The following is a 19188-nucleotide window of genomic DNA, read 5'->3' on the forward strand; positions in this document are numbered from 1 at the left end:
CGCTGCTTGCCACAGCCGCTAGTCCTGCCAGCAGGGCACCCTGCCCCAGCGGGGGGCGCATCCCTGCCACAGCCCTTCCTAGCCATGACCAGGGCCAGGTTTGTGCAGAGGTGGCCAGGGCAGGTGGGACTTGAGGAGGGGTCTTAAAGCTTTGATGCTCAGCCGTGGGGGCCGGGAGCACCGGCCCACATCCTCACTCCTCTTTACTGCCTAGTCTCTCTTGCTGCTACCTTTACCTGTGACTTTTCCTCATCTTCTCTGCAAGCTCCAGTATGGGCAAAAGGAGGACCAGGGCCAGGTTTGTGCAGAGGTGGCCAGGGCAGGTGGGACTTGAGGAGGGGTCTTAAAGCTTTGATGCTCAGCCGTGGGGGCCGGGAGCACCGGCCCACATCCTCACTCCTCTTTACTGCCTAGTCTCTCTTGCTGCTACCTTTACCTGTGACTTTTCCTCATCTTCTCTGCAAGCTCCAGTATGGGCAAAAGGAGGTGCCCGCTAACATTGCTTTCCCCACCGTCAAGCACAGGTACCTCAGGCTTTGCAAGCAGTGTGTGGAGGCAGCTGATCCCTCCTGAGCTGCCCCTTGGGCAGGCAGGGAGGGCTGGGTATGCAACACTTCCCGCTCATGGGGTGCTGTCCCACTCCCCAAGGCCTTGGAGAGCAGAGCAGGAACACAGCACCCTGCTGTATTGGCTGACCTGGTGTGCCCCAGCTGCAGCTCTGTAGAGAGCAGCAGTTTGTGTGTGGGTGCAGGGTGCTCTGCAAGAGGGGAGGTGTGGGTATGGGCGATTTTCAAGTGCTCACCCACGCCACCCCAAAGCAGCAGCTCTTGTCGCCTCCGTATATCCTGCTTTGCTTTCATACCTCACCACACCAGTCCTGGGTGGAGGTCTCAGAGGGTTGGGACACGATGGAACAGGTTGAGGGCAGAGTCAGGAAACAGCCTGGGGGTGGTGAGATCTGCTTCAGCTTCCTCTTGGCTCAGCCAAGAGGCAAATCTCAGCAGGGAAAAGGAAAGAAGCATGGTCAAAGCCACAACTCTTCTTCCCAGGGACCCTGGGCTCTGATCTGTTGGCACACACCTGCTGCACTAGCCAGTTCAGCCTGCGTCAGTCCTGGTGCCCCTTGCAATTCCTGTGCCAGTGAGACCATTGCTGAGCAAAGGAGGTGTCAGCAGTGGCACCCAGCCATCCTGTTCTGGGCAAGGGTCTCAGGATACCAGCATTGTTGGCTGAGTTCTGCATTGCACCTGTGCATGCCAGAACATCATGCAAGAGATTATGGAGAGGTAGAAAATACAGAACAGGGGCAAAAATCCCAGCCTGCCATCCCCCAGCGCTTTGATGCTTTGACGAGTTTTATCCTCATTTTGGCTTACCAACTGTCCCTGTATAAAAAGTCTATCAAGCTATGAACCAGCACCTGATCCCCAAACCCTAACCTACAGGGGGAAAAGGTGATGGAATTAATTTATATTTCATCTTCTGTTGGGGCTCAGCTGGAGCTGTTTCCCGTGCTTGGTTTGGAAGAGGGCAGGTGGACCTTGCTTCCAGTGCCTGAGCTATGGAGCTGCGCTTGGATTCCCACACTGGACTCACATTGCCTGGGCTGGCACCAGGGATTTGTGTCTCTGCAGTACCATGTGGGAGGTCTGGATTTGATTCCCAGTGCTGTTTTTTCATTCCCCCAAGCTGGCAGAGGGTGGGAATGCTGTACAGATAGCACTGCTTGTATCTGCAATGGGCTCCATTCCACATTCCCATCCTTAGGATGCGCAAAAGCTGCCTATGAGTTAGTCCAGACTGAGGACTTGTCCCTAGAGGTTTAATGCTCTTTGCCTTTAGGGAGGCCATAGCTCTACTCTGCTTGACTCTACTTAGCAGCATGGTTTGGTGGGCAGTGGTGAAAGACAGCTACCTTGCAGCTGGATAACATGCAGAGGGTTTTTTTAATTTTTAAAATTTTCTTTGTGTAAGCTGCAATTTATCACAAAGAAATGGATTAGTTAATAGGAAAGATGGACTAGATGATCTTTCTGAGCAAGATGGCTCAGTGTATTGTGATTGCCTAATCCACCATGGAATGCTCGTAGTATCCGCTCTGCCTGACATCAGGGCTCTAGGCCTGCCTGACTCTTCTGCAGTTCTGTGATTAGCTTTCTTTGATATTTATTTATACTTGAGAGAAAAGCACAAAGTGGTTGGGAGAAGCATGGCTGATCAGTTATCTGCTATTACCCTGATCTGTCCTCTGTTCCCCCATCCACAAGAACTCTTTACACCAAAATGAGTCAACTTATTAATTGTCGCTTTGCTGCAGTCAGACAGACTCGCTGCTGCCTTGGGTACCTCGCTGCGTAAGATGAAATGGCAGTTTGAAGATCACAGCACTGAAATATGTGGAAGGGGAATCAGAGGAAAATAAGATATTTGAAGCTAAGCATGGCCCACCTGCTACAACTGCCTTGTCCCTTCTTATGAGTTTTGTGTTTTTGCTTCTGCGAAGTGCCTTGTAACGGGAACTAAAAAACCCATTTCTCCAACCACAAAGGGGGCTCCACCATCCCTCTGACCTACCTTTTTTGCTTGTCTGTTTATCTAAAGACAGAAGAGAACGTTCCTGGCAGGTGTGGACTGGTGCTTGCTCTGGCAAAATTAGTGCCATGATGCTAAGTGCCTGGGAACTAGGAGATTGACCCAGCTGGGTTAAATGTTGAAGCTACCTTTCATGTTGGGGAAAAAAAAAATCCAAACAAACCCACCCTTTATGGTTCAGGAGCTCATTGCTTCCTTAAGCCGCAAACCACAAGCTCCCAGCTAGAACTGTACATCGGGGTGTGAACTGGTGTGTGTAAAAGTTGACCAAGTGCAGGGTGGTGATCTGTGCAAACCAAGCAGCGTATCTCCATGTGCCTGAGGTCACTGCAGAGAAAAAATCCCCTCTCTGTGCACTCGGAAACAAATGTGTGGCACAAGGCAGTGTGCAAACTGTGCAAATTCAATTCAAACCATGGCTAATTTGGACCTCTCGGGGCAAGGCTGCCTTTTATTCTGTGTTCTCCTGGAAACAGAAGAGAACACTGACTCTGGGCAGGAGAAGGGACAGAGTTCTCTTTCTAAAATTTTACATATACATTGAATATGCTTCGTGTGAGAAGAATAAAAATACTTCGGGTATGTGTTCTGACACTCACTGCCAGCTCATTCTTCCTAATACAGCTGGTATTTGTAGACTGCAAAGTATGCTGGGTGGCTCTCTTCCCTTTCTAACACAAGCAATTGAAGACCATGTTTTATATCTATATATAATCTATATATATCAGTACAGATGAACTGATTAAACATCTGGGGAAAAGAGAAATTTTGAATGAGAGTGTGGTTATTGGCTCAAAGTGAAAGGGATATTAGGCTGAGATCTCTGCAGAATTCACTCCCTATACCTCAAACGCCATCCGCAAGGAAGGTTCAGAACTGAAAAGAGTCACTGAACGTGGCTCAGGTAAAATATTAGGTTGCCAGCTCTGATGTTTCTGTATTCCTAAAGCATGTACAGTATCACTAACATTGATGTGCATGGCTTTGCTGAAACATTTATAGGAAAGAAACACTCTAAGGGAAAAAAAGTGAATTTGATCTTCACGTTTGGTGGCTTATCTCTGCTGATTGCTCCTCTGCTAAAACAGGTGCAGGGTCACCAAATTATCTGGCCTGAATAATCCATGGGATATTATTCTGTCACTCCTGCACACTCCTGGCATGTTGGGCATGTAGGAGCTCACCTCCAATTAACTGTCCATGTGACAAACTCTTAAGTTACTTCTCAAGGTAGCAGTCAGCCTACACTACTTTGTCTGCATGTAGCTATTTAGTTGTGGGAACAGTTATTGCCTACTGTACTTCCAGCCTGGATTTTCAACCAGGCATCAAGAAATGAAGCATTGTAGCTACCACCCTCCTCCTCCAAACCCACTGTCCAGCCCATGTAGCTCTGTATACAATCCTCATTTGTTCAAAATACTGAAATGATCTGTCTAGAACCTATTTACAGATGTGGTTTAGCTCTGCTTAGGTAACTATTCTGTTCAAGGGCAGCACTTCTAAGAGAGGGAAGGACTGGGGGGAGTGTGAGGGAGTGAACTAAGACAATGATCACAGAGCAGAGAAAACAAGACCTGTAAAGAAAGGGTGAGAGAGCCCGGTAAACTCAGTCTGGAGAAAAGACAACTATGGGTGGATCCCTAGTTGTCTGCAAATATATAAAAGACTGTTACAGAAAGAGGTCAGGGGCCAATTATTCTCATTAGTCACAGAGGACAGATCAGGAAATAAATGACTTTAAGATGAAGCAGAGAGAATTCACATTAAACATCAAATTAAATGTTTACTGCACTAATGTTTTAGTGACAGTAGAAGAGCTGATAAATTTGGCAGATTAGCTGCTACTGACAATATTTAAAGCTAGATGTAGGTGCTGAACTATTGGGATTTTGTATCTAATAAAGTCTGTCTCCAGTGAACCTCAGATCGTGATATTTGCACACCCAACCAAACAACTTTGGAAGAAAGATAAGGAGATTGATTTGTCCTGTGTGCAGGAGGGAGGAACTGTCCCATTGGAGGAACCTGGTTGGGTTTGGCTCTGTGCAACAAATCTCATATGGTACCTGTAGGAGTCAAAATGATGGTGTCGACTGGTGGCACAGTTGCGCATATCAGGAGCTCCCCAAAGATGCCTGGTTTAGAAAACCTCTGGTGCGCTGTGACAGCTTATACTGTCCAAGAGACTGGCAAGGGCTGCACTATGGAAATCAGGCAGAAGAGGCTTAGAAACATGTCCTGTGTGAATGATGCTTTCGCATTTGCAAGCACAATTCTTGAATCCTGGGATAAGTTGGGCTCCTTAGATTGAGACCATGTGTCTTTCATTCAGAAGCTTCACCTGTCTGTAGCCATTGCTTTCAAAGCTTTACACTGTCACACCATCTGAATAGCTAGTGTGCCAAAACCTGATACTGCAAGGGGAGGGGAGGTTTACCGTCACATACTGAACGATGTGAAAATTCACACCTTGCTATTTCATGATGTCATTCTTTTGTCTTGCAAGATGAGATACAATTTAAAAATACCTTCTGTTTACTCCTCTTTGCTGCTTCCAGAAGATAAAATGGGATATGGGCACCCATGAGCATCGTGGTTTCTGAGGATCATCGCTTCACTAGCCAGCCTTCACAGTCACATCTCTTTGTGCTCTGAGTTGGAGGAGCTTCCTGTGCTTGGTTGGGGTTTGGATGAGCGGCTCTGGCAGTGGGTTCTGTGAGGGATCTTCCAATAGAAATTGCCCTGCCTGTAGCTGAGATGGCTGAAAGGGCTGTTTTGAAATTGTGAGTTTGGCCAGCATCGGGAATGTGCTCTGCGGCCTAAGGCCTATGCCAGTGTGTATCCTCCTGTGCATCAGCAGAAGTGGTGGCTGTGGTGCAGCCCTGCTGGTGGATTACACGATTTTAAAAAAGAGTAATAAGCATGTAATCTTGACCTCTGGTGTTTTTTTGTAGGAAGGAGGAGTTTTCTATATAGGTGTCCAGGACAGACTCAGACTCAAATGGAGGAAATGACACAATACACTCTCTATTTTATTATACTTGGATTTAACATTTTTATTTCACTTCTTCACCTAATCTCTTAGTTAGGGCTGCCATGCACTGTTGGGAGGTAATATATACAACTCTCTCACATGGACGTAGTTTCTTGCATGTATGACCTCTGAAGAATTTGGAGGATTTTTAAAAAGGAAACAAATGTAAAACTTACTAAATTCAGTACTTCAAAACAGACTAGGAGGTGAGATGGCTACATGGAGCCAGCTGAGGCGGATAAGATCTGGTGTCACGAGCCTGATGATAATTCACTAGTGCAAATGCCATGTCCTACATCACAGCTGGTTGCCCAATTAACAGAAAACTATTTTCAGGTGATAGGCATAATAGTCTCATGATAGTTTAAGGCTGCAGTGGTCCTGTGTTGTTACCTTTGGCTGTGGGCCATGAGCAGGACACAGGGGGCACAGGTAGGTTAGAGACTGAAGTCTGCTGTAACAAGGGACCGTGGTTTCCTTGTGTCATGTGAGACTTCTGCTACTCCAGTGTTCACATCTGGAAATGAGGTACTGGAGATACACAGTGGCTGTTTGGAATAAGAAAGGTGAAGGTCCTAAATCAATACTGCCTGGAAATGAATTGCAGAAGAGCTGCTAGGATCCTAAAGCCAAGGGCAATCCAAACTCTTCACAGCATCTGGGGGCAGGTGGTTTTGAAGCCCGTGCATTGAGAAGAATGGCTCCACTGCTACATGGAAAGGTGTCAAGATGCTGCCAGCTGCTCCAGGAGGAGGATGGAGAAGGGTTGCTGCTGTAAATGTCTTTGTGTCAGGTAAAGCAGGATGTTGTTTAATTGTACACAGCTGGATTGCTGGGGAATTTCTGTCACAAGGCTTTGCTTGGAAATGCATTTGAAGTGCATTGTTGCAGAGGAAATGCACTAGAACGCACTAACTTGCGGCTACTTGCACGTAGGCATAGGCTTGTATGGAAAGCACGTGGGAAAGATCTGCATATTCCTGCACCCCTCTCTCTCTTCCTCTATAATTCTCTGTTATTGCTGGCTGCTGCAGTCAGTGGCCTAAGTATCTCAGGGGAGATTCCCTCCTGTCAGACGTGTGTTTCAGCAGAGGCAAGCTGAAACATCAGAGGCTGACAATCCCCAAGGGAGAGTCTAATGAAAGCGACTGAATGACATAATCTGTTCTCATAGTTTCTCCCTTTCAGCTCTCCACGTTTTCAGTGCAACTTGAAATTACCCTCTAATTTATTGCTGAAAAGGTGACTATCATATATAATTGAAATTATATAGATAGTGTCCTGAAATGTTGAAAGTCAAAGTATAAGATCGGCGTGGATGTGGTCTGCGGTACTCTTTCTGGGAGGAAGCTTTTAAGACTCAATATGAAAGTAACAGTGGTAAGTGCCACGAAAGTATAAACAGAATATTGGAAAAGACATTGCAATCATTTCATTAAGTGATGGGGCACCGGTACCCTAAACAGGAGGAGAGAAAAATTTAGTAGCTTAGAAAAATAGGGTAGCCATGGGATGGCTGCCTTGAAAGATGGCTGCTCTTGCAGAAAGCTCTTTGAACCCCTGGTTTGAAAGTTCACAAACTTTCAAACTAGGGATTCAGAGCGAGTCAGAAGGGTCACACATTAACCATTTTTAATTTGCATGATTTCTATGTAGACTAAATGAACTTCAGAACTCAGAGAACTTTGCAGGAGCTGAGCCCCTGTACCTTGGTGGTCTCTGAAGCAGGAGCTGGATTTTCACAGCGGGTATCTTATATGAGCGACCCTTTCTGTGCAATGGCCTTTTTTCTTACTGGAGGGAGTAATAACTTTCAGAAACCAGGAGATGCATAGTAGGAGATGAGTATTGGTTAATGACATGCCTCACCTTAATAGACTTGTATTTTTTTTTTGTTAGGGCAGATTGACTCCTGACTTCAGCTTTTGATGTTAGAGGTGATGAGTAAGGGTTTTGACAGAAGAGGTTTGGAAATGGGTTAACTGCCCCACCAAAAAAAAAAAAAAAATTCAGAGGTTTTGGTAGTTCTGCACTGAGATTAGAGTATTTGATGTGTTTTCATGAAAAAGCAGAGAAAAGAATAGCTAGCAGCCTGATGGGCAGAAAACTAACTGGGTTTTGTGTGACGCATCATTATTCTGCGTACTTCGAAGAGGGGACTTGTCCCTGAGGTTGTCCTAGCCAAGATGAGGGCTCAGACTACTGGGTTCTCTGCAGTAATGCTTTCTCAGTTGGAGCTTTTCCAGTTGGAACTGTTCTACTTTATATAAATGCCTATTCATTGTGTTGGAGAGGGAGTGCTCTAACGACTGGGCTGTGGAGGTAGTTTGTTTCTTTGGCCCGATGTAAAGTAATTACTTACAAAAAGAGAAATGATTTCAGCGTGAAAGAAATGGAGGCACAGGCTCTGTAGCCCAGAGGCATTGGAGTCCTCTGAGACATGGGAGACATGGGAGCTAATTCTTCCTCCAAATTAGTACAGGTTTGTTGTTCTGCTTTGGATGCATTTGTTTTTTCCCAGTGACATGACAACAAAATGTTTCATTTAGCATTGAGCTCCAGTGCTGATTCCAGGTGGGGAATAGAGTAACAGGAGGAGGTGAATTCCCAGGGAACAAAGACCTGATCCTCAAGCAAGTGCTCTTAAATGAAGGATGAGGGATGAGAACTATGGACTCTGTGATGGGAAACCAGAGTTACTGCTCCAATGAAAATTTTTATAGTTTCCTATAATGTGCAGGTAGCTCTTTAAAATTGTCTCCAGATCTTTAAAATCACTTGGGATTTTCATTCCTGCAGTTCATATCCTTTGGTGTATCCCCTCTCAATTGTTCATTATACATTTGCTTTTAAAAGCTTGGTGAGATGTTTGATTTCTATGTGGAACGGGGAATTTTTCCAGAAGTGAACACTAGCTGTTGGAGACTTGTTTCCAGAGGAACTCCAGGAAGTCAGTGGAGAAAGACCAGGTTCTTTGAAGGGCAGTGTAGAGCAGGAGCCCCATGGATGTGCTCCAGTGTACCCTCTAGAAAAGCTAATCCCTATTGGCTACAAAGGTAGCCTACATAGATGAGCTTTCTAAAAGCTTTTAATTATCTCTTTTGTTCTGCGTGTTTGCATTTTAAGGATGTTCAGGGTTGGGGGCTAGAAAAGACAAAGAGTGTATTAAATTACTGCTCGTTCACCACACAGTTTGGAAAACAGTCACGTTCCATGAGGAATCCAAAATCTCCTAATGTCTGGTCCTCTGTCTTGTGTTTTTCCACTGTAAGAAAACTGGGTACCTGATAGTCCATGTCCTTTTGAACGCGAAGGCCTGGAGATTCCTCAGTCTGGGTCTGATGTAAACAGTTCTCAAACGTGATTTGAATTTGCAAGAAACACCAGTGTCCCATTAGGTGAGCTGAGCCATGATCTATGGATATCTCAGACCTTGATTTCAAACCAGACAGTGGCAAGTTGGTGCATGAGGTCTGTTGACATGACCAGGTAAAGGGCCGGTCTGTGGCACCCCTCAGAGACCTGTTTCTCTGGATACTCCAGGCTAAGGAGAGATGGCTAGGGCTTGCTGCTTCTCTCACCACTGTGTCCCAGGAGGGAGCTAGTTTAAGAATGACATTTTGTTATATGTCTTTGTACATTTTTCCTGCATGCATTTAGAAGCATTGCCCATCTCCATCAAGGCATATATTTCCTAACAAAATATTGCTTGCATGATGAAGCATAAAAATCAAACAAAACAGCAGATTAGAAGGTTTGCCCTGACAGTCTGTGTCCTTTTAAGTTGCACAGGGTAATACAGAAATCCATGTGTCTTCTCTGACGTGACAATCTTCTGTGATACTGCAGTTCAGCAACTGTGGCAGGACAAATTGCAGTGTGTACCTGTACAAGGATGCAGCTGCAGCCCAGAGACTGGCTCCACTGTCCCTTTGAAATGGGGAATCTTGGTATAGGTTGTGGATTCAGCATCAGATTGGATTGAATTTGGATGTCTGCTCTGGGGTATGAGATGCAAGGGCTTCCAATATTTGTTTGAATCAGCTTCATTTTGATGTATTTTTGTTTATAAACTTGTTCACTTTTGTCACTGGAGGAACATCATAAAGAGCTATTTGAGGTATTGTCTAGGCTGCTCTTTTGGTGCCTGCAATGAATGCTGCATTAATGCTTCATGTTAATACAAAGGGTGCTATTTTTTTGTCATTGTGTTTGATGATTTCCTTGTTTCTTGAACATTAAATGACATAAGGGTAGCCACAGATTCTTAAACACTTCTTTTCCATGTAAGTTTTCAGGTGTTTTCTTGATCATGTAATGTATTGCTTTTCCTGCAGTATGAAACAGGAGTAGGTATAGAATCTGGTTGACTTTAGTTTTGGGATCAGATTAATTTGTGTCAAGTTTCCTCCCCCAAATCCTGATGGACTGTGCCTGGGGGACAAAAATCAATGCTCTCTGGTAGAACTGCTTAAAATTACTGTATTTGCCATAGTTGAAATTTCTACTTGAACAGAATTTGAGACTTTTAAAGCAAATTAATTGTGTTTTCTCATAATCTGAACTACTTTGAAAGAGTAATATAAAATGGTTTAAAAGTTACAGGACAAAACCTGATGGAGAAATCATAGAACTTGATCTTACTGTCAGAGAGTCAGAGGGAGAGGACGAAAAAGCATTCAAGACTTAAATTCCCTGTAAAATGCCTGATTTCCTTATAGGATGTCTGAATATTTAGTGGCAAAAAGACAATATTTGGTCCAGTGCTCCTCCTGGATAGGACAAATCTATGTGTGTTATCTAGTTAAAGCCTTAGGGGTTTAAAGAGCTTGTATGCAAAAAACTCAGCTTGAACCTTGGCTTTACTAAAATGCCACATTTATTACACCAGCTAAAGAAATGGAACAGAACTTGGATAAAATCATCTGGAGATAGTATGTTCCATGAAAGATCAGAGTAGCAATGTAAAGAGAAGGCAAGCTGCACTCGGGAGGAGGAGGTTAAGCTGTGCCTCTTATAACTGGAAATGAGACATGAAACATTCATACCAGTAAATGGAAGAACGTGCTGGGGAATAGCTGTAGAACCTTGAGCAGAACTCGCGGTGCACTGAATGGATGGAGTTCCTCAGTGCAAAACGGAAGGGCCTGGAGAAGATGTAACTGGGAATCATCTTGTCATGTGCTAGACTGGGAAGGTAAGAGCCACACTAAGCTTTCTCTTGGCTGTAGTCAACTCCCTACTGGGTGAAGCCAAGCTGACCACCTCCATCCTGGTTGAGCTGGTGTAGTATATGCTGGTCAGCATTTGGCAGAAAGTGGCCATCCTTGGTCTGTGCCAGGAGATACATTCAGGTGGTTTGGATGGAGCTCCTCTGCTTTAGATATATGCATAGGTCTGGTCTTTCTTTTCAATTAGAAGCACACTGGTGTCCTGCAGGAGGACCCTTGGGCTTCAAGTCAGTGCAAAGTGTGGGCAAGGTGTTTGTGTGCATCTGTGCCATCTCGTGTTTTCTGAACATACAAAGGAGGACACAGGTTTGTATTTTTATGCAACCCTCTTTGTTTTCTTTCTCTGCTCAGACAGATTCTGTTACAAACATCTTTGTGGTGATGCTAACGACTGTCATGAATCCAGTCAATTCACACACGTTGTGGCTTTTCAAGTGACTTGAGTTGTGTTAAGCTTCTTTTGTCCTTTCTGAGCCTGGAAAGTTAATCAGAAAACCTTCTCTTGATGCTGGTGAGGAGGAAGTGGGCTGAGATTGGGTTATGAGAATAGGTTGTGGCCAGAAGACAGATTTATACACCGTGCTGGACTTTCACTGGCAGTAAATTTCATTCTGGTCCTGCTAAAACCTGGACCATGAAGGACTGAGAAAGCTGACACACTTACCCACACTGACAGTACATATTCATGGGAGAGGGTGGGAGGAGTAGCCATTGCTTTATTTTGGACCTCTTTTTTGGGAAGAGGGAAGCTGATGCTACGATCCACTCAGTGTGCTAGATGTGCTCCCTTCATCTGGGTCCCAGAGCAGAAGGGGAACAGGCACAGTCAGAGACAGAGTGTCAAGGACCCCCCTACTTCATTTAGACACTGCTGAGCGACAGCTGCCTTGTGGCTATCAGAAGTTGGACTGGGCTGAGCAGCATCTCCTCCATGGAGCTGAGCAGCTGTGGAGGCAGTGAATCAATGCAGCCCAGGGCAGGCTCCCCACCCACCCCCACCTTTCCCTTGTTCTTCCATCTTCTTTCCTCCTCCTCCAGTGCGGACAAGCTCAACTGGACTTCATTCTATCAGCCTCAATTCAGGGCCAAGGCAGTCCTGCAGGTGGGGAGGCAAAGCCACAGTGTCTCAGTGCCTTTGAACTACTTTGGGAGTTATTGGAGGCTCCAGTATCTGGGAGCTGGAGGGGGCAGAAGAGTTTTGAAGGAGATTTCAGAAGGACAAGTTTTGGAGGAGGGAAAGGGTTTTTTCCTTTTGCATCCTAAAAAGTACTCTTTGCACCCAGGTCCTGCCTCTATGACTACTCAATGCTCAGGCAGCATCTGGTGTGCTTTGCACAAATGTGATGTCTCACAAAAAGGCTTTGAAGTAGCCTCCTGCCTCCCCCTTCTTTGGGATGAAGGAGGAAGGAAGGCTTAGGCACCACTGTTTGGAGGAAGCTGATGTTCAGACTACTGGGAAGGTGCCATGCCCACTTTGAGGGTGTGCACGGGGAAAGGCAATGTACAGAAATGTACCACAGCAGTGGTATCTTGGAATGATGCTTAAGCAGCACCTGCTCAGTGCTCCCAATTGTTGTCACAGGGCCTCGCCTGGGTCTCCAGGGCCCACTGCTTTTTCTGAGAGCAGCAAAGCTGTTACACAGCGGCCCAACACTGGTCACAACCAAAGCAAACTGAAGCTCTTGAAAACCTTTTGGCAGTTTTTGGTGAGGGACTGATGATGGGAACATGTCTGTGAAGAATCCATATTGTCTTGTGAATTTAGGGATGTGCCTTGGCTTTACTCTGATGACATGCCTTTGCTTTGTGAGAGTATTTCCACTGGAAATCAAAGAGATTTGAGATACATAGCTAGCTAAGCAGTCATACCTCAGAATAGGATTTGGGGATTAACAGAGAGGATAGTAAATTGAATAGTAGGAGTTAAAATCAGACTGTGCTCGGAAAGAAAGCAGAGATGAGAGGTACACCCCTGGAAAGCAGTAATGCTGGAAATGACACTGGGGTTACACCGGTTTGCAAATGAGATATGCACTCACAGTACAATGTGGCAGCAAAGAGGCTGATGTGATTTCTGGATTGCATAAACAGAACTGTTGTGTCTTGAAGCAAAGAGATGTTTTCTGCATGTTTCTAGTCATGTTTTCTTCATGTGCCTGATCTGAGTGTACCTAGGCTAATTTCTGGAGAACTTAGTGCCCCAAAGATGGCAGCAAATTAGAACAAATTCAGTGGAGCAACAAAAATGATTAAGATGCTGGAGGGATTGATCTAAGAGGAGAGATTAAAGTAACTAATTACATTTAGCTTGGCCAAATGACAATTAAAAGAGTGACGTGATGACTGCCTTAAAGTGTGTGCTTAAGAATGTAAACAGAGGAGAGAGAAATAGAATGAGGGATTGCTTAGTGCTGTCGGAGTGGCTGTTGGTCAGATGCCTGCTCTGCACTGCTACTGGAGTTGTGTAGGAGCCTAACCAGAGACTGAGAAGTAGCTGTAGCCAAACAATAGCAGCAAATGAACAAAAGAAAGTGCTGAATAGACAGCACAGATCCTGCTGTGAAATGTGGCAGAGGCTAAAGTACTGTTTCCAGGGAAGTGATGGTAGACTCTTGGAGCCTTGCTACAAGTAGTGTCCAGGATTCTCCTGGGGAGGAGGGAAAGGATGTGGTGTTCCCACAGAAGTCTTCCCCCTCTGATTTGCCGGACCCATAGATAGTTTCTCCCCTGTCTTTTTGTCTGTGAATGTGTAGTGTTGCATTCATGTCAGGGTGTACTGTTTTTAAAAAGACAGTTTGCAGGCTGGAGCGGGAGCAAGCAAGGGGATGGGGTAGATGACAGTAGACACTAAATCCTGTAAGAAATGCTGAGAGAGCCAGACATGTTCAGTCTAGAGGAAAGATAACTGTGGGTGGAAACCAAACAGCAAATCTGTAAAGGACTGTTATAAAGAGAGGACAGGGGCCAATTATTCCCTTTAGTCGCTAAGGGCAGATCTAGAAGAAAGTGGGCCTTTAGCTGAAGGTGGGAAAAGCAGGACCTGTATGAAGAAGAAGCCTAAGTGTTGGGTGACAAGGAGGCTGGGAGGGGTGGGGGAATTGTTATGAATGTAGATGGCCAGGGTAAAATTATGCACTTGTTTATCACACAACACAGGCATTGGGAAACTGATCTTGCTTCAGTAAGTTTTCGTGTGATTCCGTAGTCTCTAAAAGCTTCTTGAGCTTCTGAACAAGAGCTGTGGTGCTTTTTCTTGCAGGTTTTTTATTCCTATTATGTGTATTAACATGTTTATTAATGTTTCTGTTTATATTTTCTTTGCTTATGGATTTGTTTGAATGCTGTCTTTTGCAATGGAGGGACTATGGAGGAAATCTACACTTCTTACAAAAAATGCAATGAGGAGTTAGTTCCAACAAAGTGTGGATTAGCTGGGTTTTTTTGCCCCTTTGGTGTGAATGTTTTTTTGAGGAATAAAATAGCCTAATTAGTTTTAAAAAAATGTGTGCAGTTCTATATCTCCTCATTTTGACAGGCATGGGAAAATTTGAAGCAAGAGCTCTTATCACAGTATTTCTCATCCAGTTGTACTTAAAAAATTCTGCACATTTTTCATATAAAGCCCATTTTCACATGCTATGCTATTTCATACATGGAAGTATTTTATACCTGGAAATGTTAATTTCCTGAGCTGCTTTTAAGACTGAGTGCATTTCCAAGTGAAAGGGAGAGGTGAGGATAAGAAACAGAGCCATTAGCTGGTGCAGTATCTCAGCTGGTGGCTCCAGTCTCTGGGTGAATAGCTCTGTTGACTGTGATGTGAAGAGCATCCTAAACATATTCTTTTGGGATACCTGTTTGGAGGGCCATTTGTAAAATAAATGCTTCAGCACAGTTCCTTGTAGGACAGTGACTGTGTCCTGGTGTCACAGCTAGTCCCTGGGCAATTTTAAGAGGAATTTCGAAGAGTGACAGGAGCCTAGCATCAGAGAAACAGGTTCTTGCTGCAAACTTGTAAGGGCACCTTTTAAGGCAAAGGCTGAAGCGCTGTGTACAAGTGGGGCTGTGCTGTCCTGGGCTACAAGGAAGACTCAACTTGTGGTAAAGATAGGAGGCAGGTCATCAGGGTCCTCCTATCGGACTTCCACAAATTGGCTTTTATTCAGTTAATCAAGAGCCGTGGTCGGTAAAGTCATTTTCCTTCCTCACCCCAGCAGTTTTTTCCTGCAGCAGGTCAGTGGTCTGGCAAGCCCACCCTCATTGCTGGTTGAGGATAGCATGTCAGGCTGTCAGCTGGAATGGCTGAAATGGAGGCACAGGTCTCCTTCTGCCTTGCCAGATGCTCGCAGTACCTTCTCACAAGCCTGGCAAGCTGGACTTGGACAAGTCTTAAGCAGAGCAGGATTCGTCAGAGCCCATGAGCAAGTCACTCAGCCTACTTGTGCTGCTGTGAGCTGGGATGATGAACGCCGTACAGCTGTATTCAAAAGTGACACTTCCTTTTGTGCTTGTGAGGTGCCACTTCTCAGCTGATGATGCCACAGAATCATACTTACTCTTTACTTGGTCTTGGCTTTCAGAGCTCTAGCCTTGGCATTCTTCAGTGGTTTGGCACTTACTGAAAGAAAGAAAAAAAGCAAAAGCACCATACAGAACAGAAAAGCACTTCACAAAGCATATTCTGATGAAGTCAGCTCCTCGAACAGCTGCAACAGGGACAGCAAAGCAGCCAGAAATACAGAAGGGGGAATATGATGGGAGATTTTTGCTGGTGAATCTGTCGAAAGATCTGCAAGATCTGTGCCTAGAGAAGGTCTCAGTTCTGTCTTACCTGTGAAACCCTCATCCCAGACTTTCAGTGCTCTGCAGCCAGTGTTAGATTTGCAGATGTCTTATGTGATATGGATTCTGGATACAGTAAAATCCCATGTGCTCTGAAATAAGTGTGGAGCATATTGATTTTCCCCTAGATTTCTATCATGGCTTTCCACTTCTAATGTATTTATTTATATCTATTTATTCTTCTTTTGGAAGGTAACCACTGGGCTCATGCAGTTTGTAACTTGTCAGTGCCAGTGCACTGAGTCAACAACATGGCCTGGACCTGTAGAATTCTTAGGAAGAGCTGTGCTCCTGTTGCTGCAGTATTGGATGGTGGTGAGGAACTTGGTCTGAAACTCACTATAGCAGAGCAGAATATTTCTACATTTTTTAGCGTTGGCAAATTTAAAATGTTACATTATACCTAAATAAACAACCCTCTAAATGCCTTCTTTCTAGAAACAAGTAGATTTGAACGATACAAAGGATTGAAAAGAAAGTCTGTTTCTTTCCCCAGACCACCTCTGAGTGGCCAGTTTTGACTCCAAATTAGAACGGAGTTGTACTTTTAAACAGCAGAAGCTTTGTCTAAACACAATCCTTCTCCTTTGCAAAGCTCCAAGAAGCCACTGTTTGGGAACATAGCTCAGGTGCTGGCTTGGGGACACCAGAGCTGACGTGACAGCAGCGTCTCTGAAAGTTTTATGGGTAGAGTCAGCAAAGTGGGAGACTGCCCTGGGTGTGCAAACATACACGTGCAAGCCCCTGTTAGCAGGTGGCTGCCCTGTTTCCCCTCAGGATGCTGCAGTAGCAGCTAATCAGGTTTCTTACCCCAAAGGGCTGAGTACCTGCCTGCACCCCAGCTGCCCCGCTGCGTTCTTGGTGCTGGCATTAGGACACACATCTGCAGGATGTTCTGACCTGCTTCAGGCTCGACAGACGGTGGAAGCTGAATGCTGGAGGCAGCCTTTGGTCTGCTCTCAGACTGGCGTCAGGGATTACATGCAGGGAAGTGTGAGCCAGTTGAACTGCAGCCTTGATGTACCACGCTTCTGTATGACTTTTTAGTGCTTGAGAGACATGAACTGCATTGTGTGAGATCTTTGCAGCCGTGTATTCTAATTTCTGAAGAAGACACTTGGCATGTCCACCTTCCACTTTTCTCTAGCTTGCAGTGGGAGCCAAAGTACATAAACAGTGCCTTTCCTGTACCCTGTTTCTGATGTTCCTAATATGCAGTGACAACACTTTTTCCCTGCACAGTGCTGCAGGTTGGAAAGACTGGTGGCACCCAAGGTGAATCACTACATGTTGATGTATTTACTCTACCTGTTGCTCTGTAGAAGCCTGAGATCCAGACACTGAGGTTTTAATGGCTCCCTGCCAATCAGATTAAATATTTAGCAGCAATAGGTTCTGGGCATCACGTTTCTGACAGTGTATTCCATGCATCATTTGCTGTAAACATTGGGAGATTTTTAGCTACTGCTTGCAAAATAACTCCCTCTCCTCTTTCTCTCCCATTATTCTCTCTTCTTTTCCCTGTCCCTCTCACTTCTCACTTTTCTTCTTGTCCTCCCTCTCTCTGCTCTGCTGTTTCCTTTCCCTTAGCTTTTGTCCACTTTCTCTGATCACTGTTCATAGGTATGTGAGTGTGTGCATTGCACCTGGCCTGGATGTCAGCCTGTGATGAAGCAGTGGAGGGACTGCCTGTGTGTAACTGTGCATGGCCACTTCCTTGGAAAAGTGTGCACTACTAGAGGAAGGGTGCAGGCTGATGGGCTTTTTGGGGAGTGGGAAGCACCAGAGGACAAGGAAAGGCAAAGCATCTCTGTCATTCCTCTCTCCATAATGCAGCTCTGTCTGCAAGAACTATCTGCTTTACTCTTAGCACATCTGCCGGTTGCTCTGAGACTGTGACTATGGGGCAGCCCTTTCCCTTTTAGTCCTCTTCTGGCTGAAACTTTTGTAGGAAAAGGGTGCATGGGCTCAGTCATCCAAGTGAAAGCGTGATCACATCCATGCCCATGGGATCCCCTTGTCCCACCAGTTGTCTGCTTGCAGCAGACTTCTGTGTCAGTTGTGCTGACATCTGGCTGATACCCTGGTGCTGGGATAAGGCCCATCAAAACCAAAAATCCAGTGAAGGTTATAGAAAAACAAAAGGGGTACCTCTAGGTGAGGTTTCAGCATCAGATGGTATTTTCTGTAATGGCAGAGGGTTGTCTCCTGGAGCACAGCAAACAGTGGGGAGAAGTCAAGGACTTTCCTTGGCTTCCTTCAGGTGCTAGACAACAGGTACAGGTTTCATGTGTACTAAGACTTCACATGTTCAAAGTACAGTTGTCTGATGGTCATCTGAGTTTTCAGGCATGATGTCTAAGGAGATGGCCCTTTAGAGGGGCTCTGTGAAACAAGGATTAGAACTGCCACTAGTGGTCGTTCTGGGCTGATGCTGAGTTGGGTGAGCTCTGGGCTATCGAGCTCTGTAGGCAGGCTGGTGCCCTGTGTGTTTCATGCTGCAGAACCTTCCCTAGACCTTGCCCTTCTTTCACCCATTACTTGTCCTGCTTTGATGCTGTTCATTGTAAGCTGTGCTCAGATGGTTGGACCCTTCATTAGCTTACTCCCTTGACTCTTTGGTACGTGCATTTTTTCCACTGCTCTTGCTCTAAATGCGTTGTCTGCTGAACATGTCATTGCAGTCCCAGAGGGAGCCTGTGGTTATTGCTGCCTCCATGTTTGCCCTGTGTGATTGCTGCTCTGCATTCCTGTTGTCTCACATCTGGTACTCAGCCCCAGCTGCTTCAGCTGTCCTGCACTACCAGTCTAGGAGATGATGGTTAGTGCCAGGGCCAGGTTTTTCAAGCATGTTTCTCACCCTACTGTGACAAGTCCGAAGCCATCTGGCGAAACATCAGCCTCTTCTTTTCACATTTCTGTTGGCATGGGACATACTCCCTCTTCCCACCAGTGGGCTTGAAGGTACAAGGGAGACAGGACTGATGTTACCAAAGGGATGCTTGGAAAGATGTGTTGCCTTGAAAGCTGGAATGTGTATGAGACTTTTTTTCTTTATGAGGGGACTGGAGACCCTCTAGGTAGAGGGAAGAAGTGAGGGAACCCATAGATCACAGTAGCTAGAGAAGATGGCTCTTCTTCTGCTCTGATCCAATGGGCACTGAAGCCTTTCTGGGTGAGAATATGCTGGGCTGGGGTATGGCAAGCCAGATGTTTTGAAGCAGGTACTGGGACATTTGGGGAAACGCTTCAGCAGAGATAGGGAGTGGAAAACACCTGTAAATTTTGTAAAGTAGAATAGTTAGTCATGAACAAACCAGACTGCTTAATTTATTGATTTATTTCTCTCTCTCGCTCTTTTTTTTTTTCTCCCTCCCTTCCCCATTGCTCTGGGCCCCTGCAGTCCATTCCCTGCATCTGGTGGCTTATTTCCCTGCAGATGTCATCTCGGCAGTAACTCAAACCTGAGTACCTCCCTTAGGGAGT

The 19188-nt window shown here is 45.4% G+C and overlaps 1 protein-coding gene across 6 annotated transcripts in view; it reads left to right on the forward strand.

Annotated features, from left to right (window-relative positions):
* The window catches only part of GRIN2B (glutamate ionotropic receptor NMDA type subunit 2B), a 222741-nt gene that overhangs the window by 18240 nt on the left and 185313 nt on the right, over positions 1 to 19188 (forward strand). The gene's annotated exons all lie outside the window — the stretch shown is intronic.

Source organism: Corvus brachyrhynchos, unplaced genomic scaffold (assembly GCF_000691975.1).
Source record: "Corvus brachyrhynchos isolate BGI_N302 unplaced genomic scaffold, ASM69197v1 scaffold56, whole genome shotgun sequence".
NCBI classification, from domain to species: Eukaryota; Metazoa; Chordata; class Aves; order Passeriformes; family Corvidae; genus Corvus; species Corvus brachyrhynchos.